The sequence below is a fragment of the Narcine bancroftii genome, chromosome 2 (genome assembly GCF_036971445.1).
Source record: "Narcine bancroftii isolate sNarBan1 chromosome 2, sNarBan1.hap1, whole genome shotgun sequence".
Taxonomy (NCBI): domain Eukaryota; kingdom Metazoa; phylum Chordata; class Chondrichthyes; order Torpediniformes; family Narcinidae; genus Narcine; species Narcine bancroftii.
Window position 1 is genome coordinate 356,365,157 of NC_091470.1, and position 21,341 is coordinate 356,386,497.

Genomic DNA, 21,341 nt, shown 5'->3' on the forward strand with positions numbered 1-21,341 from the left:
AGGAAAAAAACCAAAGGAATAAGTTAAGCCAATGAAATGCAGGTCAGAACTGTAACAGAATCTAAAAGCAAAAGAAAAATGCTGAAATTGATTAGGCAGTGTCTGTGAAGGTGGGAAAATGGGCCAGTGTTACAGATCAATAACCTTGCAGCAGAACTGGCAATTTTGAAAAACAAAAAGCAATTAATGAAGTTAAACAAGAAAGTTTTCAAACCCTGTGATTGTAGTATAATGCACAAGTGTTGGAGAAATTCAGCGGGTCATGCACCATCTATAGGAAGCAAAATGATATAAACAATGTTTCAGTCTTCAATCCGCCCAGCAAGCTATGAGCAAAAAGCAGGCACCTGAATTAAAAAGGTGGGAGGAGGAGATGGAAGGAGGGGCAGGCCAACAGGCAGGAAGACAGGTGAATATGGATGGGAGGGCTGAAGAGAAGAAACCTGAGAAGTGATTGGAGAGGTGGGAGGGGAGCTGGAGGAAGGATAGGCAAAGAGAGAGAAAGAGACAGGGGAGGTCACTAACTGAAAATGGAGAAGTCGTTGTTAATGTCATCTAGTTGGAGAGTGTCCAGACAGAATTTTCGGTGTTGTTTATCCAATTTACTGGTGGCCTCAGTTTGAGGTGTATGAAGAATGGACAGACTTGTAGATATGGAATTGAAATGGTTGGCCACTGCAAGGTTCCCATTGTTGCAGCAGACAGAGTGAAGATACTCAACGAAACAATCTCCTAGGCTGTGTCCAGTCTCTCAATGTAGAGGAGGCCACAACGGGAGTATCAAATACAGTAGATGACCCCTGCAGATTCACAAGTGATGCTTCACTTAGAAGGACTGTTTGGGTTGCTGAATGGTGGTGAAGAATGAGGTGTAAGTGCAAGAATACCATTCCCTGCAGTTATGGGGGTAGGTACTGAGGGGGCAATTAATGAGAAAGAATGAGTGGACAGAGGAGTCCTGAAAGGAGTGGTCCCTATGGAGAGGTGAAATTGTGGCATGTGGTTGGATCATGTAGGAGGCAGAAATTGCAAAGATTTGTGTATTGGATGCAGAAGTGGTGGGTGATAAGTGAGAACATGGGGACTCCTGTCTTTGTTGCATCTAGGGGGAAGACGGGGAGGGCTTATGTGTGGGAAATAGAAAAGATGTGAGTTAAATTCTGAATTGTTGGTGGTATTTGTGGCATTAATTAAACAATTAATGAAATTTTGTTGAAATCAAAAATCCCAGATAAGTCCCCATAAAATGTTACTGAGTCCAGAGGACCCCAAACACCAGCAGCAAAAGATATGCACCACAACACCAGGCTACTTAAACAAAAGTAGTTTTTAATTCTATTTGAACAAGAAAACAGAATTAAACTTTAACTTATTACTTAACCTACCTAACTACTTAATCCCCCCGCCCTAACACTAAGTACAGGTGTGTGTAATGTATATTTAAGATTAGAAAAGTTCTTTGGATCACAATCCAATCTCACTGTTTGCAGGCCATTCTTGTCCTGTGCACAAAAGTTAGCATTAACAAAGTTCACCAGTCTTTGGTGCTTAACAGGCAAATGGTTACCACTCAGAAGGGTTCTTGCTTGTTTCAGAGAGAGATTTCTTTTCCAGGACATCCACAACTGATTCCTTCTCAATCAGTCTTGCTGACGAAACTTGCCCCCCTCAGGGTTCTCCAAATGATCCTCTTTCTTTCAGGTCACCTTTCAGATGCCAATTTCCTCCTTTGACCAGGCAGCCTTCCAAAGTTTGCCAGCTTGTCCTTCTGGAACAGATTTCTGTCTCCTCTCTCTCTCTCTCTGCTTCAAGCACTCCCTTTCTGAGAGCAAAACTCTTCTCCTCTGCCTGCAAAGATCATATGCTCTTCCAGGCAAGTTTCTGTCGATACTTTGTTGCCTTCTGCAAATATTCTGTGTTTTAAAATGTGTGTGTTCAAGCTGCTCTAGCAATTTCTCTGAAACCACCTCTAAATACTCTCACACAATGAGTTCTGAAGGTTGCAACGTTTACAGAGGTGATTTTTTTAAAAAAAAAACTTAAGATGCTGGAAATCTAAAATAAAAAGATGAATGCTGGAAAGATTCACCTGGACAGGAATATCTGGAAAGAGAAACTGAGTAAACAGTTCAGTCATAGACCCTTGGTCAAAGAGGGGAAAATGAGGCAGTTTTAAGTTGGAGAGGATGGTGAGGGAAGTGCTGTTCCTCGAACATGCATTGAGAATTATTGGCTTATGTAGGAGGTGACAAATGTTAGTTGGGATGGAAAATTCAAATGCCAGGCAAACTGAAGCTTAGGTTACTACTTACACCTGTGGAGACAGACAGCTCCATGAACAGCACATTATAGCACTACTGATTTCACTCTATCAGAGGTATTAACCTTTGAAATAACCACCCCTCTTCGATTCTGCATCTTCAAGCTAACCTTCTGTATTTTCCCAGTTCTGATTAAGGGACTTCAACCTAAAATGCTAGTTTTCTTTCTCGTTCCACATAGCGTAACCTTTTAAGTATGTCCAACACTTGCTGAGAAAAATCGTGCTGCTTCTGATCATTGTTTTCTCTGTTCAGGTACCAAATTATTTCCTTCCTGTTGATTTTTAAAAAATATATTGAGAAAGTATGGATGAGAAAAAGATGCTAAAATTACCAAAAGTTGGTATTATTGGAAAGTGGTGGAGAACTGAATAAAATTGAATGTTTTTCAGTTGAATTTCAAAAATTTTTCCAAAATGCAAGTAAACCAACGTTATTTTTGGAGCAGAAGCTCACTGGAATCCAGGTAAAGTCTATTATATTTTCTTTTTGCTCTTTTTTTCCCCCTCCCATAGTACATATTTCATTGCTTAATGCCCTCTGTTGCCAATACAGTTTGTCTTGATTTTACTGGTTGACTGGTTTAAATCTGGAAAAAAAAGTGATATGGGGAAAATGGAAGTTGCAGATTACTAAATATAATCTGATTATTAGATTAGAAATTGAAAGTGAATAAAAACATCAGCTGCAGGAGATCTAAAATTAAACAAAAATGCTGGAAATGCTCAGTAGGTCAGGCACCATCTACGAAAAGAGAAATAGTTAATGTCAACTGTCATTTATCAGAGAGTAGAGGTCTCTCACAATCTCTGATTTAAAATTAGTTTTCTCACAAGGGGTCAATTTTTGTATTAAATTGACATAATTAAAAAAAAATTCTTGCTTATTTTCTGCTATCCACTTTTTCTTGAAGATATTTATGCTTCACTATTATTCTGGCTTGAGGTAGGAGAACAACTAATTCAGAGAATGGTGAGTTGTGTTTTGTAGGATAGGACTGAGTTAGATGGAAGATGAAAGGTTGAATAGGAAATTCAAACCTTATCTTGCTTTTTAAGTGTTAAGATTGGTGAAAGAGTAAACAAAATGCCATAAACTGAATTTAAGTTTTCTGGTTGTCTGTCCTCTCAGAATCTTGTCCACTTCATTGAATTCCTGAAGGAAGTTTGCACTTTGCTCCTACATCAATTTATTCTAGAAGTATGGCAGTAAAATAAGTTATCTCTTCCTTCCCACCAAACTAATTTTATTCTTTTGAAACTTGTGCTTTGGATTCCAGATCTTCCTTGCCCACTCAAACACAAATGAGCTATCACTGCTTAATCATTTCATTATTTACATATATCAATCTTAGCTCTGAAAACTCTGCAAGTTTACTAATGTGTATTTAAAGTTTCCTCTTAAAAGTGTGAATTGGTACAGTGGCTGCCTTGTATTGCCCAGCTCCCTACATTCTCACAACGGCATTACCACCATCCTAAGAATAAATATGAAAAAGCTCAGTGATTTGTACTTGGAGTGTTGAAAAGGGTTTTCTATACATGATTGCCAAGAATTCCATGCCTGGTGAGTGGAAGGCAGCAACAGCTGCACACAAATGATACATTGCTCAAATAGATTCCTGAAAGAAATTAAAACCAGTAGAGCATGAAATATTTCTTGTGAGAAATCAAAATTAGCTCCACATGTAAAAACAAAAAAAACTTGATGATAGTATCTTTAAAAAAAATTGTATTTAAAGATTAATCAGTTATCTGAAATATCCCAGAATGAATATCTTACAGTAAGAGAAAAAAATAACAGCCCAAATATTCCATCAGAACTGTAGCATATGGGTATATGTGACTAGTAAGTACTTCCAGAATGGCTACACCTGTGGAAAATGTCTGTATTGAGTCAGTCCAGCTAAATTGTTAAGATTAAGAACAAATTAGAGATGTGTCACATTAGAATTGGATAGGAATCTCTGGATAGTTTACTTTCAGATAAGAGTCTGAGGTCCATGTATCTCTGCTGATTAATTAAAGATTTCCCTACTTCAGAAAACCAGAAGTGAGGTTATTGCTAATCATTGAAAGGACTTAACCTTAATAGGTAAAACTAATATGAAAAAGCCATGATTTTGTCATACTATTTAGACAATATCCAGGATTGGCAGGATAAGATTTATGTGGCACATGATTGTTCTTGACTTCAAAGAAGTACAGTAAAACCTCGTTAGAACGCGGTAGTTGGGGTCCATGATTTCATACCTCGTTAAAGCCAAGTCATGGAACAGATAAATATATGTCATGATTCAGGAAGCAGGCAAACAGAACACTGTGACTCAAACCCTATAATAAGACCTTTAAACTCCACATATTAATATGCACATCTTGTAAATGAGTCATAAGGAGTCCATTTTTGAGTTTGTGGCTGTTAGCCACTGTTAGCCTGGCATCCTAAAATCAATGTTTGGGGTCCACAGACACCTGCGCTATAAGCAATTCTGCAGATTAATGAATCCCATTCTAACGAGGTTTCACTGTATTTGGCATCAAAGATCCTTAATGAAAAATTATCGTATAACTTACCCACTTTCAGACCATTTAGCTTCCTAAGTACCTTCTCCTTTGTAGTAGCTTCTGCCCCTGACTCTCAAATTTCTGGTATGTTGCTGTTGTCTTCCATTATAAAGGCAGGTAAAATACCAATTCATCTTATCTGCCATACCTTTGTTCTCCATTACCACTTCTCCAGCATCATTTTCCAGTGCTCTGATGTTCTCTCTTGCCTTCCTTTTACTACTTGTATATTGAGGAAAAAAAGACTTTGGCGTCCTCTTTTATATTAATGAATAGCTTACCTTCATATTTCAATGTGGGTGGCACAGTTGGCGTAGTGGTTACCGTAACCCCTTTACAGCACCAGTGATCGGGACCAGGGTTCAAACACTGTGCTGTCTGTAAGGAATTTGTATGTTCTCCCCATGTCTGCTTGGGTTTTCCCTAAGGGCTCCAGTTTCTTCCCACTGTTCAAAACGTACTGGGTTTGTCCCACAGACTCGTGGGCTGAAATAACCTGTTACCGTACTGCTTTAGTTGCCTTCTGTTAGCTTTTAAAAATCTTCCCATTCCTCTTGATTTTGTCAATTTTTGCAATATTGTATCTCCTCTGCTTTTATGCTTCACTACAGCCGTCTCAATGGTAGTGCCTGTGTCTCCAGCCCACACCACACCTCCAACTTTTCCATTGACATTCCTAACAAAATCCTACAGGAAGTGAGTTTTCAAGAAATACTTGCATTTATAAATAAGCCGATGTCCACTCTATCACCTGACTCCCTCCTTCCCCACATTAGGCCTTTTCAAACTTGTGTAAAATGAAGTTAACAGGGCAATTTGCACAGTTAGCGACCCAGTTACATGGCGATTTGAAAGGGTCCAACCCAGACTGAACCCTGTAAAACTTAACCAAGTGTCCTGGTCCAGTGGTTTGAAAGGGGAAATGGCAGACCTGGTCACTCTGGTGATGTCAGTGCTTGTGTGCTTCCGTCAAAGGGAAACCCCTGGATGAGGTACGACTGCTGTGATTGTGGGGGGGGAGAGGAGGAGGAGAGATTGAAGGGCTGAGATTGGGTGGGGGCTGCGGCCGGGGGGCAGAATGGTTGCTCCCACGGTGGGGAGAGAACTTGCCTGAATTTGGAAATCTGATCTTTGCAGTTGTTTATCTCCTAATTTTGAATAATCTGTTGCAAGCCTTGTAAACTCAAGTTCACCCAAATATATGACCATATTCTACACCAATTTTATTTCACATCTTAGGCTGGCTTCACTTCAATTGTTAAAATTTTCATTCCTGTATTCAATTTTTTCATCTTTTCATCACTGTTAACTTCACAATTCTGGTCTCCTTGAGAATTTCTGATTTTAATCACTTTGCATCTTCACCTATCAAGGACATTGGCTCTAAGCTTGCTAATGCCCACTGCTGGTTCACAAACTCTTGATCATTTGTTTTTAATGATGTGCACGAAAAGGTCCCAGATATCTGCTTATTGGCTTGGTACTTAAAAATACTGCTTAAATAATAATGTTCAGTAATAAATCTGTGAAGTACCTTTCACTAAATTAAAAGCAATTGTGTAAATTAATAATACATTTGTTGACTGTGGAAAGATGGGTTTGAATAACGGAGATGGGCATCGATATCCTAGCTGCTAGAGACCGTGAAGATATGCAAACTCTATGATGGAATATGAGACAATTGTGGTGGGATGACTGCAGAATTTCTCATCTCGACAAGATTTACCATCACTGTCCTAGAAGAGTAAGAGTGGCGTGTGTGCGTGAGAGCATACTCACACTAGCAATAATGTAGAAGAATGTTTTGCCCACCACCACCTTGAAGATGCCTGCAAATCCCATATCCTGAAATTATTTTTTTCATGTGAACTGTCGTAGGAGATAACTATGGGAACAGTCAGCCGCATAGGGTAGGATAGATAAAGGCAGAAAATTTAAAAAAAAAACAACTGAAATTGATTGTGTTGAACAGACAAGTGAACAACTAAACTGTTAAAGGTTAGAATATTAACCAAAGTAAAATGTAACATGATTTGGTTCCAGAGTGACATGATTGAAAGAAGCAGAAAGGTTGAATATATATATATATAATACTTGGTAATAATAATGATAAAGGGTATTTGTTGAAGTTACAAAATACCCAGAATTGTGTTGCCCACCTATCTCTTGAGCACTGGAAGAAATGGGGTTACTGATGATGTTTCTATAATGGTGTTAGATAATAGGTCCATGCCAATGACAAAGAAGTGTAATCTCTTAAAAGATTGCTTGTGTAGGCTATATCATCTGATTTGAAAGAAATTAAGGAGTTCTTCACAATTTTTTTCACAAACCATAAAGTATATTATTTACATACATCTGAATATCTGGTTCCAACAACAAATTCCCTTCAATGGACCTGAGTGTAAGCCCAAGAAATTCCCATACAGTAGATGTAACTGTCTTAAGAGTATAAACCTAAGAGAGACCCCAGACGGTTTAATGCCTCAATTCTGCATGATCGGGGGGGGGGGGGGAGAATTAACTGTACGCAGCAGGGGACAAGTCCCCACAGTACCGTGCTCTCCTTCTCCAAGCCCTGCCCGATGAGATGGCTGACAAAATTAAATAAAGTTAACAATATGAATTAGTCGGAATCCACGCAAGCCCAACGTAATCAGGCTGTGAAAACCTTTTGAGACAGTTCTGAAAACACTCACTTGATCAGTCAAGAAAAGTACCTCCAGCAAAGGAGACACACACCATCTGTCCCACATGGAGAAAGCCAGAGACCCCCCCCCCCATGGGATACATACCAACAAGACTATCTCCCCCCCCCACCTAATTCAGCATCAGCAAACTATCCACCCATAGAGGGTCTCAAGGAGGGTCATAAATTACTGACAAGGGGGAGCCTCCTGAGATGAGCATGGCAATTGTGGTCGAAACGAGCATTGGCAGTGGGACTGCCCAGAGCACCCCAGATGCCAGAGAACACGTGACTTTGCTCTGGGCCCCGCCTGGCCCATTTTTTCCCCCATAACAGTTTTGCATGACAAATGGCCCATCCTCATTACCAACCCAACTGTTGAACTCCTCCTCACCCTCCTGTTGTGGGCACCTTTTAAAGTATATGGATGACACTGTAGCAACCTGTTCCTCTATACAACAGTCAGTTGTCAGTTAGCTCTGTCTGCCCCTTTCAGATAAGACTATCTCACTCTAAGCATTTGAGGGTTCTGTAATTAGTTACACACTTATTACCCAGACCCTTCCCATTTCTTACAAACTAGCATTCCCATAGGAGGTAGAATCTGCCGCGAGTGGCAACATCAGGATAACTCTAGCGGCAAGGGAGATGTTAAGTGGCCTAGGGCTGCAAATTGAATGAATCAGCGAGGGCATATTGATCTCGGGTCCACTGACAATGCATCAGTACCTTAACTTTGCCATCCTGCATTGCTGGACACTTCTCAATTCCTCAGCAGTCCCATTTCCTGCCCATCGAGATCCTCGCATAACCTTGGCCTATAATCCCTCCAGCAGCAAATCGGAGTTAAAATCATTCTACACTCCTTTACTAGAACAACCCTTCTCTCTTTTGGTAAAGGAAGAAATTGAAGGGCCCACAGCAACTGCCTTTTTGATAACAATAGATTCCATCATGTAGAAACGGTCCCATTTTGTTTTTTCACATTACTTTTGTGTCTGATCATAAGCCGAAGGATCTGGGTTTCCTAGTATGTATCCTTGTGGACCTGGCTAATCCATGGTGCTTTCCCAAGGAAACTCTACAATTATCCCAACCATATATCTTGACCAACAAACTTATCAGTGTTTGACCCCAATGGTTGGCGTGGAACCTGAAGTATGGGCCTCCAGTAAGACAGAAATGGGAAGGATCAACATTGATACTGTCCACATTGCTATTAAAGAACTAATAAAATTACCCGCTGTTCCCATGTAATTACCTTTGCCTCCCTTATTGCTGGGAGGGCCATATTAATGAGATGGAAAGATGCTGTCCCTCCTACTCATACTCAAGCCTGACTTTGGGGGAAAAATGAGATGCTCCACTACTGAAATGACTTAATTTTGTTTCCTTATGGGGTTAATTTCCTAATTATTTTCAAAATTTCAAAAAGGTTGGTTTACTTTTGACTTTTTGGATCCCATTGATTACCCTTTCCTTTTATTTATTAGGAAGTGGACTGTTTGTTTACCCAATAGCCTCCGAAGGGAGAAAGTTGACAATTAGTATAGGTTTTAGTTTTTTTTCCAATGTAACATAGGTCTTAACACAGTTTTTATTATTACAGTATATGTGATTTGTTAATACTTTATTTTATTATGTTACCTATGTAACATTGATGAAAACAATAAAAATATTGAAAGCAAAATTACCTGATTTTTCTCATTACCCACTCATACCCAAGGCTAAGTCTAAGATTGAGCCCATGATCTGTTTTTTTATTGCAGGGGATCCTAGTACCATATAAATTGCTCTGCAATACTTCAATTTTCCCAGTTTCAAAGCCTGGATATTTGGAGTATTGCTTAGTCCAAGACCTTGGAGCCATTAACAATGTGGTTGCACTATCCAGCAACCATACCGATCTGGGTTCTAATGCTTCAGTCTTTTCCCTTGTGGATTTACACAATGCTTTTTTCCCATCCCAAATGCAGAGCCGTGCCAATACCTTTTTGCCTTTACCTAAAAGGGCCAGCCATGTACGTGGACTGCTCACCCCATGTGTCTGACATCCCAACTAGCCACTTTCACACCCCCGCTGAAGGTGCCACTGTACTCCAGTATGTCGATGACCTGGTCACCAGTGAGGAGGTATGCCAGAAGGACACTACTGCTCTTTTAAAATTCCAGCATTGGTGTGGCTATGCCATCTTCCCCTCAACCCCCAGAAGTCCATGTTGAAATTTCTGGCCATTGTTTTTCTGCCTCCAATTGATCACTCACCTTGGAATGCATTGCCCCCATTATTAATACACCACCCCCACCCTTGTAAATTTCTGCCACACTTGGATTCTGGATATTGTCTTGCTCACCTACTAATCCCTCACCTCTTGCTCATCATCCAAGTGTAAAACATCTTTTCAACTCTCAGAGCAGGCCCAACCTGATTTCTCGCAGAGCAGTTGCAACAGGGTTTTTCTTCCCTCCAACAAGCCGTGATATCACGCCCCTCTCTGGGCCAACCCTCCTATGATCGACCCAATTGCTCTGTTTGTAACAGTAAAAGAGGAATGTGCCACTAGTGTCCTTTCCCAGTACCACAGAGACTGACAACAGCCTGTCACCTACTTCTCCAAGAAACTTGACCCAGTAACATCTGGTTTACTTTCTTTTACACAAATTGCAGAATACAACATGGTTCTGGGTGTCATTAATATTACCTTGCATCAGCCAGAGGATATTTTTACATCTCATGTAGTGGTGTTGATGAATATTTACCAGACTCAGGGTCTGACTCGCCTACGGCACCAAGTACGAGATCCTTCTTTTGCAGAGCCCCCTTCTCCATTTCTTCCTTTATTCTATAGTGAATCCTGCTCACAGTGCCAAAATATGGAGCTCTGTCGTCCTCTTGGTTTGGAGCTAGGGAATAAATTCAGACTTGATGAACTTCAAAACATATATGCTTTAATTCACTAACTTGTGATGCTGAATTAATATCCTGAGTGTCATTCATAAAGCTTTGGTATCTACAACCAAGTGAGCCCTGAACAAGGACTAAGGCTGCTCCTTGTACATCACTTGGCAGGTACACTTGTATAGACAGCCATTGCCAGGCCCCACTAATTAGTGGTTCACAGCTACCTCATTCTACAAGTAGGGTCCTGTATCAGCCTTGACAACTTCAGCCTTGATCAGCCCAGCAGCCAGTAATCAAGACAGTGCCATGAATTTCTCCACAGCTATTGTAGTCCTAATACACACCCGTTACGCATGTAGACTGTTCCTTTGTTTTAACAACATTTTTCAACCTTAATGTATAACCATGGAGACTGCAGGCTTGGGGGATGGGGGTGGGGTTTGCTGCTTGTCCTACATGTAATGTTTTACTTTTAGTATGTTATTTAGATCACATGAGTTTGTGACTGATTTAACCTTTTTCTAACTTGCTTAAATATATAAATATTTGATCCGTCCTTTTGTTGGGCAGAGACCCTAGGAGACTGCTTCAAGTGTGATAGCAGGAGAAAGGGCTTTCTCAGGTAGTTGCTACCTAATAGAGTTAACCCATAGATTTCTGTGTGCTGTGCCTATTTGCATCGGGAGCAGTGAAAACGAGAGCCACACATGTTGCAAGTAAATATGGCATTGGTGAAAAGTGTACCTGGAATACTATATGCAGTTTTGGTCTCCATTATATATGGCCACCGAGACAGAGGTGCACCAAAGAAGAGGTACAAGGACTGCCTAAAGAAAGCTCTTGGTGCCTGCCACATTGACCACCGCCAGTGGGCTGATATCGCCTCAAACCGTGCATCTTGGCGCCTCACAGTTCAGCGGGCAGCAACCTCCTTTGAAGAAGACCGCAGAGCCCACATCACTGTCAAAAGACAAAGGAGGAAAAACCCAACACCCAACCCCAACCAACCAATTTTCCCTTGCAACTGCTGCATCCGTGTCTGCCTGTCCCGCATCGGACTTGTCAGCCACAAACGAGCCTTCAGCTGACGTGGACTTTACCCCTCCATAAATCTTCGTCCGCGAAGCCAAGCCAAAGAATATAGGAAGAATGTGATTAGGCTAGAGAGGGTGCAGAAAAGATTCACAATGATACTACCTGGACTGGAGGGCTTGAGTTGTCAAGAGAGACTGAATAGGCTCTGGCTACTTTTTCCTCAAGCAGAGGAAACTAAGGAGTGGGATAGTTGCCATCGTTTTCCCCCTCAGGGTAGGGGAGTGGAACAATAGGTTTACAGTGAGAGTAGAAAGATTTTCTGCGGTCTTCTTCAAAGGAGGTTGCTGCCCGCCGAACTGTGAGGCGCCAAGATGCACGGTTTGAGGCGATATCAGCCCACTGGCGGTGGTCAATGTGGCAGGCACCAAGAGATTTCTTTAGGCAGTCCTTGTACCTCTTCTTTGGTGCACCTCTGTCACGGTGGCCAGTGGAGAGCTCGCCATATAACACGATCTTGGTAAGGCGATGGTCCTCCATTCTGGAGACGTGACCCACCCAGCGCAGCTGGATCTTCAGCAGCGTGGACTCGATGCTGTCGGCCTCTGCCATCTCGAGTACTTCGATGTTAGGGATGAAGTCGCTCCAATGAATTTTGAGGATGGAGTGGAGACAACGCTGGTGGAAGCGTTCTAGGAGCCGTAGGTGATGCCGGTAGAGGACCCATGATTCGGAGCCGAACAGGAGTGTGGGTATGACAACGGCTCTGTATACGCTAATCTTTGTGAGGTTTTTCAGTTGGTTGTTTTTCCAGACTCTTTTGTGTAGTCTTCCAAAGGTGCTATTTGCCTTGGAGAGTCTGTTGTCTATCTCGTTGTCGATCCTTGCATCTGATGAAATGGTGCAGCCGAGATAGGTAAACTGGCTGACCGTTTTGAGTTTTGTGTGCCCGATGGAGATGTGGGGGGGCTGGTAGTCATGGTGGGGAGCTGGCTGATGGAGGACCTCCGTTTTCTTCAGGCTGACTTCCAGGCCAAACATTTTGGCAGTTTCCACATAACAGGATGTCAAGCGCTGAAGAGCTGGCTCTGAATGGGCAACTAAAGCGGCATCGTCTGCAAAGAGTAGTTTGCAGACCTCACTGACTCACCTCACTGACAAAAGACAAAGACAAAGGAGGAAAAACCCAACACCCAACCCCAACCCACCAATTTTCCCCTGCAACCGTGTCTGCCTGTCCCGCATCGGACTTGTCAGCCACAATCGAGCCTGCAGCTGACGTGGACTTTTACCCCCTCCATAAATCTTCGTCCGCGAAGCCAAGCCAAAGAAAAGAAGAGAAAGATTTTAAAGGGGCTTAAGAGGCAGGTGGATGGAGCATGCTGCCAGAGGAAGTGGTAGAAGTGAATGCAGTTACAATGATTGAAAGAATTTTGAACAGGATAGAAAGGTTTACAGGGTTATGGGCCAAATGTGGACAAATAGAACTGACTAGCTCAGGATGGCATCTGAGTTGGACTGAAGATCCTATTTCTGTCCTATACAACTTGGGCTATAAATTCAGGATTGTTGCAAATTGGATGCATCAAAGCTAAGGGAAATGTATTAATTTTAATTGGTTAATCCACTGTGGACATTAGTCAGTAATTCTGCAGTTACTTTGCATTGCTAATTGCAACTTGGCCTCAGCAGAAGAGTGGCGAAATAAACACAACAGTACTGCAGTTTTCCAGAGGCTTAAGCTTCACTGAAGAAGTGGTTTTTGTGGTGTAGCTAAAAGCAATAGCTTAACGCAAGGCAGTACATCTTTTCTGACAATTTTGTGCCTGTCAGCAGGCAGTTTTTCTCTTGCTTGACCGTGGGTCCAGACTGTAGTGTATGGTTTTGAGGGAGCTTTGTTTTTGAAAACGTGGCCATGATATTGATTTTTCTAGTACTAAGGAATTTTATTATGCAGAAAGCAGTTTAATGCATTTAGCAGCCTTTGCATTGCAGAAGTGTTTGTGCACTCTAACTGCAAAATCAGTAACTTGTAGTTCTCAGCACTCAGCACATTATAATTTGCAAACATTTTTGCTTTTTAATAGTACATCCTGGTTCCTGTGTTTTTTGTTTGAAAATGTATTGATGAAATTTACTTTTGATGGGAAGTTTAGAAAATTGAGATCAAACACAATGTGACTGGCTTTTATGTCAGTCTTTTGATTACTTTGTATGTGATAGAAAAATTGTCATTGGTGGGTATTCTCTCCTCCTTGCTGGCTGATGAATGGAGACCAGGAAAACAAAATAAATTCAGGTTGACTGCTCATTGATGACACATCTTCTCTCCTCCCCACTCAGCTTTCTGTGGGGACTGCTCCCTCCGGTTCACCCTTGTCCACTCATCCCTTCACACTAATAGCCTCCTCGGCAATTAGTCCTATGACCACAAGAACAGCTGCATGCACCCACTCCTCCCTCTGCCTTATTTCAGGGCCTCAGTCATTCCAAGTGAAGCAACATTTCATTTGTGAATCTGCGTTTGGTACTCAGTTTGTGGTCTGCTCTACATCAGAGAAACTGGACGCAAACTGAGAGATCATTTTGTTGAGCATCTTCTCTCTCTCTCTCTCTCTCCTGCAATAACAGGATCTCCCAGTGGCCAACAATTTCAATTTCGTGTTCCATTCCCACACCAACATGTCAGTCCATGGCCTCATGCGCTGCCAATCAAGGCCACCAGCTAATTGGAGGAACAACACCTGCCAACCCTCCTGCACTTTCCAACCAGATGGCATTAACAATGACTTTTCTGGTTTCCATTTAAACCCTTCTCACTCGTTCCCTATCCTTTCATTTCTTTCAGCTCCCAATCCCCTTCCCTCTCCACTGAGTGAGCTACTTCCTCCACTATCACTTCTCAGCTTTTTTTAAAATCTTCTGCCCTCCCATCCTTATCCACCTATGATCTCTTGCTTGTTGGACTGTGTTCCTCCCTGCCCCTTCCCTCCTCCCATCACCTTTTTATTCGGGGACCTATTTTCTCCTCAAAACAGATGGTTCAGGATGAAATGTTAGTTATATCTCTTTGCTTCCTGTAGATGCTACATGACCTGCTGAGGTTCTCTATCATATTTGTATCTTGCACTACAAATGACATTCAGTTGTTTTGATGAATAATAAACTTTGATGGATGAGAGGTGACTTAACAGAGGTCTACAGGATTGAGGGGCCTAGATAAGGTAGGCCTAAATAGAGGCATTTAAAAGACGCTTGGGCACATGGATGAAAGAAAAGTAGAGAGTTATGAGATAGGGAGGGTTTTATTTTTTAGGTATATGTAAGTTGGCAGAGCATTTGGGCCAGAAGGCCTGTATAGTTCTATGGAATTGTATGAAACTACATCCTGTTTTAAGTGCAATACACAAAAGTGCTGGAGAAACTCAGCTGGTCAAGCAGCATCTACAGGAAGCAAACGGTTTCAAATGTTTCTGGCCTAACCCATTTGTCATGATGTGAGCAAAAAGGAGGCAAGACATCTGAATAGAAAAAAAACTCTCTTGTTTAACTGGGGAGGGGGGGAAGAATTATGACCAACTGGAACCACAAGGCATTAATTTTGGGTTATTCGGGGGAAAAAAAAATCTTCCTCACTGTAGCGCGTTGAAAGATTCAAAGGCTTGTGACTCAAGCCAAGGCTTTTTATTAGCAAAAGACTGGAGCGTATTACATAGAGGTCGACCAGTCCAGACTGACCTAGGTCTGGTTAGGAGCACCCCTTTCTGACCTGCTGGTGGGTGTGGCTACCGCTCTCAGCCAATCAGTACTACTATGTGTCAATATATACATTGGTGATTGTATCCATACTATCACATTCACCCTTCTTTAAGAACTGACCCCTGGGTTGAGTAAAAAAAAAGGGGGGGATAGCATGCAGTGTTCACAGGCTGCAGCGGTTGGGAGGCCTGATTGTCCGACGTGATCGCGTGGCACTGGGATCAGAGTAGCTGGCGGAATATTATCGTTGGAGTCCACACACACAGTTTCGCCTAGTCCACAATCGTCGTTGGCCGTAGGCTGGTCCAACCTGCTGCCGTTGATATCCGCGAAGTGCTGCAGGTCTCACTGTCCCGGCAGGTAACCTAGAGGAGGATTGGATGGAGGTTGGGGTTGGAATGTGACAATGTTAGACCTGGCTTGGTCCAGGTCCCTTACCGAGACAGTGTCCTCCCGCCTGTCCAGGTACTTGATACAAGTGTTGTGCAGGTTCACGTGTAACAGTGTTAACCGGTCGACTAGGGGGTAGTTTTTCGAGTACCGGATGTGACGTCTCAGCAGGACAAGTCTAGGGACTGTCAGCCAAGCCGGTGTGGTCATTCCTGACTCTGACTTCTGTGCGAACGAGAACATATATTCGTGAGGAGTAGCGTTCGTGACAGTGCATAGCAGGGACCTAATAGAGTGTAGGGTGTTTGGGAGGATGTCCTGCCAGCGAGTGGCGGGGAGGCCTTTAGACCAGAGGGAAAGCGTGATCGCTTTCCAGACGGTGGCATTCTCCTTTTCAACCTGCCCACTACCGCATGGGTTGTAGCTAGTGGTCCTGCTCGAAGCAATACCACGCTCCAAAAGGTACTGCCTCAGCTCCGCACTCATAAATGAGGACCCCCAGTCACTGTGGATGTAACTGGGGTACCTGAGAGTGGCGAAGTTGCTGTGCAGAGGATTTATGACTGTGGAGGCGGTCACGTCCGGGCAAGGAACAGCGAACTGATACAGGGAGTGGGGCTGCTGCCTGTGTTGGTGATTGTGGAGGCTTGCGTGATGATGTCACGCGTCGCTGGGGAGGGCCGTCCGGTGGATCCTCACGTCGGTGGAGTAGGGGCGGAGAGTCACAGGTCCTCAGCCTGGTGCGCACTATGCTCGCGCGGTGATGTCATCAGCGTGGGCAGGCCGTCGCGGCAAGTTGCGGAGGCGGCAGTACTCATGGTGCATGCGGGCCGACGGGGGTCCTCCGGAGCCGGGACCCAGTCAGAGTCGGTGGCAGCCGTCGCTGTGCAGGCAGTCCATCGGGGCCTGCTGGCTCTAAGGTCCCATTGGGTGGGTGGGGTGGGGGGGGGGGGGGCCACGTCGGGGATCAGTGTCACAGTGCGAGGGTGGAGCGTTGTGTCATAGTGGCGAGGCTGGAGCTTTGCGAGGGTGATTCCTTCATCGTGTGGTGCTTGTGTCGCGACGTCAAGCGTTGCCATGCGATCGATTCCTCACTCTCATTGGATGAGAGTTATGAGGATGAAATTTGGGGAAGGCGCTTGGGCCTTGCATGAGGCACTGTGCTTGGCGTCAGCCATTTTTCACTGACAGACGGTGGTGAAGTGATCGTTCTTTCCGCACTTCTGGCATCAGGCCTTCCTCGCAGGGCACAGGGATCGACTGTTCTCCCTCCCGCAGAAGTAACACTTTGGGGCTGTGTCAGGTAGTGTGGCGGCGCTGCCGAGGCCATCGACAGGGCGTGGGGAGGCTGGGCGAAATTCAGGCATTCTACTCTTATCGTAATGGGGGGCCCAGCCCTGTGTATAGGCGTCCATGCTTGGAGCTGCCGCCTCCGTCGTTTCAGCGATTCAGACGGTCTCCACCAGGCTGTCTCCCCCATGCTCCAGCAATCGTTGCCTCACTTCATTGGATCAGACCCCAGCCACATAAGCGTCCCGGATGAGGTCGTCTGTGTTGCCGGCCGCTCAAGCTTTACCCAGTAATCTCACCAGGCTGCTGTCTTCTGGTTGCTAGCATATACCTTATTCCAGGCCGCTCGTAGAGTCCCCTTAGCACGTTCATGGCAGCCATGAAGGAGGTCGCGTCTTGGATGTTTTTGTAGACCCTTGTGGACACCATGGACATCAGGACTAGCAGTTTATCTGTGTTTTCCTCCACAATGGAGACTGATCACTGCAGGTATGCCTTGAAGCACCTCATCCAGTGCCTGAAGTCACTCTGGGTAGTAGCTGACTGCGGGTCGATGCTGAGGCGTTCTGGTCACAGCCGTTGAAATTTTTGCTAATAAAATTGAAGCACATCGAATGACTCAAAGACTTGTTGAGTCAAGCCAAGGCTTTTATTTGCAAAAGATTGGAGCGTAATTCATCAAGGTCGACCAGTCCAGACTGATCTGGGTCTGGTTAGGAGCACCCCTCTATGACCTGCCAGTGGGTGTGGCTACAGCTCTCAGCCAATCATTACTACTACATGTAAATATATACATTGGTGATAGTATCCATACTATCACACTTACTTCCCCCTCAAAACCCTTTCTCTTTTACTTAAAACTATCCCATCTGACATTTAGACAACTCTGCCGGGGAAAGGTTTTGTACTGTCTACCCTACCTGTACCCCTTATAATTTTGTGTACTTTTATCAGATCCTCCCTCAGCCTCCTCAACTCAAGGGGAAAACCCATTCAGTGCTCCTTTACATTTGAAACACTTCATTCCTGGTAGAATCCTGATGAATTTCCTCTGCACTCTCTCCAGTACTATAAAGATCTCTGTAGTATTCCAGTTAGATTTGCACACAGTAGTTCATCCATAGCTGGAACAAAGTTTGTTCAAGTTGTATCATAGCTTTTCTGCTCTTTTAGTAGACTATGTTGCGGTGTATCCGTGGACTTGTACAGCAGCAGACCTCTGCTGTCCACTAATCCCTAGGACCTACCATTGATTCAGTATCTCTGAGCCTCCTTCCGTCTTCCCAAAATGCGTTGTCCCATGCATAGGGATTAAATTCTACTTAACATTGTTCTGCCCATCTTACCAATTGGTCAATTTTGTCCTGTAAAGTAACTAAGGGTATCACTTTCAACACTAACGTTTGTGCTGTTATCAAACTTGCTAATTGTATCTCCTGCATTTACATCCAAATCATTAATGCATATATCAAACAATAAGGGGCCCAACATCAATTCTTGTGGTGTCCTGCAGGTTACAAACTTAAGTAACAAAGGCAATTTTCTACCAATGTCCTTGGCCAGTTTTAGATTCCATTTGCTAAATTGTCTTCGATCCTGTGTCTCTTCCCTTTTGGACCAGTATCCCAAGTGGGATCTTGTCAAAAATTCTTCAAATAAGTCAGCAGATCAGTTTGAAAATTAAGTGCATTAATTCCATTTCAATGGAAAAGAAAAATAAAAAAAAGTAAAAGGATTTGAGCTGGTCTGCTTTGATTGTCCATGTCTTTGCATAAAGTTGGTGTGTTTTTGAGGGCTCCAAACAATCAGTGGTCAACAAAAATTGTTCCTCCAGTGCTTTATCAATGTTGTACTTTGTAAATGCTATTATAATTATCTTACAATTATTATATTTAATTTTGTAGTATTTTGGGTTTCAATTTTACAGATTAGTTTTCAACTGCAGCCTGCATATCCTCATGAAATTGTTAATTTGATTTCAGTTCAGTGACATGTATATTCGGACATTTAACTTTTGTAGAAATGATATCTGATTTCTCTCCATCTATCCACATGGTAATTGGATCTGTGTCTCAGTCACTTGGACAACAGCAGCCTCTGGCAGAGTACAAATAACTATTGAACATAATGATCCTTCGCCAATAATGCAGTAGGATCAGAACTCTGGCAGTTGCAACTGAGAACTCAGACTGTTTTAGTGTTTGTATTGACGCCTGTGTGCAATTCTCAATTCTTTCAGTTGCAGCTGCTTCCTCTAATTGTAGATTGAATTTATAATAATGAAAAGAATTGTCAAAAAAATTGTTTTGGCTCTACCCTTGCAAACATCCGATGTAAATGGCATTTTGGTGCCATGCACAACATTTTTTTTGTACCAGTGTTGTTGGAAGATAATTTATTTGTACAAATTGTCATCAATCTGTTAATGGGTATATTTGCTCCAGTGTATTTAAACACTGACATTTCTTCTGAATAGTTCCATGTTTTTTTCCTATCATTTTCTTCAGGTTGTAAATAAGTTCTGTTTTTATTTTGCTGTTGTGGAATTATGAAAGTCCAATGTGCAGTGATGCTATGTAAATCTTTACAATGCTGAATTATACAGGTCTCTGGTTAATTTTTATTTTAATTGTAAGTGGTAGAGAGAACCATCTCAATGTCTTTGTTTATATACTTTAATATTTAGAATGTTTGTAGCTGATACCAAAGCAAACAGCTGGAGGAACTTGGCAGATGGATCAATATCTGTGGGGAGGGGAGGAATTCTTGATGTTTCAGATGGAGATCTTCCATCGCAATTAATGAAGGGTCTGGACCTGAAAGGTTGACATTTCCTTCCCCTACTGATGCTCGTTGACCTGTTGAGTTTTCTTATTTAAGGTAATTATTGCACAATTTCTATCATTAGACACAATTTTTTTCTCATAAATACTAACATTTATGCTACTTGGTATTTTTGAATATGTTGTCCTTTGAGTGCCCAATTCTGCATTAATTCTCAATCTCATCCTCTCCAAAAGTCTTGTAATTAGCCAAAAAGATTATTTAAATGGTACTATGGTGTTTACACCCCCTACGGCAGCATGGTTAGCTCTGTACTATTACAGAGCCAGCGATCGGATTTGAATCCAGTGCTGTCTGTAAGGAGTTTGTATGTTCTCCTTGACTATGTGCATTTCCTCCAGGTGCTCTGGTTTCCTCCCACGTTTCAAAAGAAAATATGGGTTTGTAAATTAATTGGGGTATTTGGGCAGCAGGGCTTATGGGATGGAAAGGCCTGTTATTCTGCTGTGTGTCTAAATTTTTAAAAAAATTAAAAATGCTTGCTGTTGTAGGACTTGTATGACTCCTGACTAGATGACGTTTAGATGCTTTGTCTGAGAAAGATAACAGCCTTTGGTGTACACCCCAGTCCTGATTCACAGAAGCCACATACTGTATTGGCTGTCTTCAAGAAGTCACAGGCGGTAGGGGAGAGAACAATCTTCCACATTTGCTTCAGTTAATCAGTTGCATGCCAGTAGGGAGGTCCCAGAAGATTTAATGAGTGTTTGAAACAGGGATCAGTGCTTAAGTCCTTGACATTTTTAAAATTGATTCAAGCTATGTGAGCTTCAAACACTGAGCCAATATTTAATTACGTACCCCTAATTGAACTTGAGAAGGTGGTGGTGAGCAGCCTTCTTGAACTGTTGCAGTCCTTGAAGTGTGGGTAATGCTGTTGAGCCACTTTTATATGAATGACCTGGATATGGCACCAAATGATCAGTGGCTAAATTTGCTGACAAGTCGATGATGGGTAGAAAAGTAAATGAAGAGAACTTAAGTAGGCTCTAAAGGGATATAGATAGGTGAGGCAAGTGGCCAAAGATCTGACAAATGGAATACAATGGAGAAAATGTGAAATTGTCCATTTTTAAAGGAAAAAAATAATAAAAAGATGATGCAAAGAGTGAGAGGGTCCAGAAAGATATGGTGCATGGATCAGAAAAGGCCAGTTCAGCAAGTAATTAGGAAAACTAACAATGTCAAAGGTTGGGGGTCAGGGAGTGGAGCTAAGTGGAAAAATGGATCAGCTCATTATTGAATGGTGAAGCATTCTCTTCCCACCCGGGGAAAATTCTGGAAATGTTTGTAAGGTCAGATAACATTTGTATAAAAAGAAACTGTTAAGTGTCCTGACCTTCTGCGGTTGTGGCAAGTCTGGCACTTGTGTTAAGTTTGGTAATTGTGCTTTTCAACATTGAGAACAGTTGCAGGAAAACATTACAGTTAGGATTAAGATTCATTTAATCCATGGCTAATGCTCAGGAAGATGCCCAAATAAAGCAGTATGTGAAGAATTATTTTGGGCCTTGCCTGATCCTGCTATGTTACTTGTATTGATTTTTAGT

The 21,341-nt window shown here is 42.6% G+C and overlaps 1 protein-coding gene across 9 annotated transcripts in view; it reads left to right on the forward strand.

The window, feature by feature from the left end:
- Window positions 1-21,341, forward strand: part of ankrd12 (ankyrin repeat domain 12) — a 266,417-nt gene that overhangs the window by 12,474 nt on the left and 232,602 nt on the right. Inside the window, exon 1 of one of the 9 annotated variants that reach the window (XM_069922376.1) lies at window positions 2,665-2,787. The exons of the other annotated variants lie outside the window; for them this stretch is intronic. The gene's annotated coding sequence lies outside the window, so the exon portion shown is untranslated. Of the gene's footprint in view, window positions 1-2,664; window positions 2,788-21,341 lie in introns of those variants that run through there. 9 annotated transcript variants of the gene reach the window in all.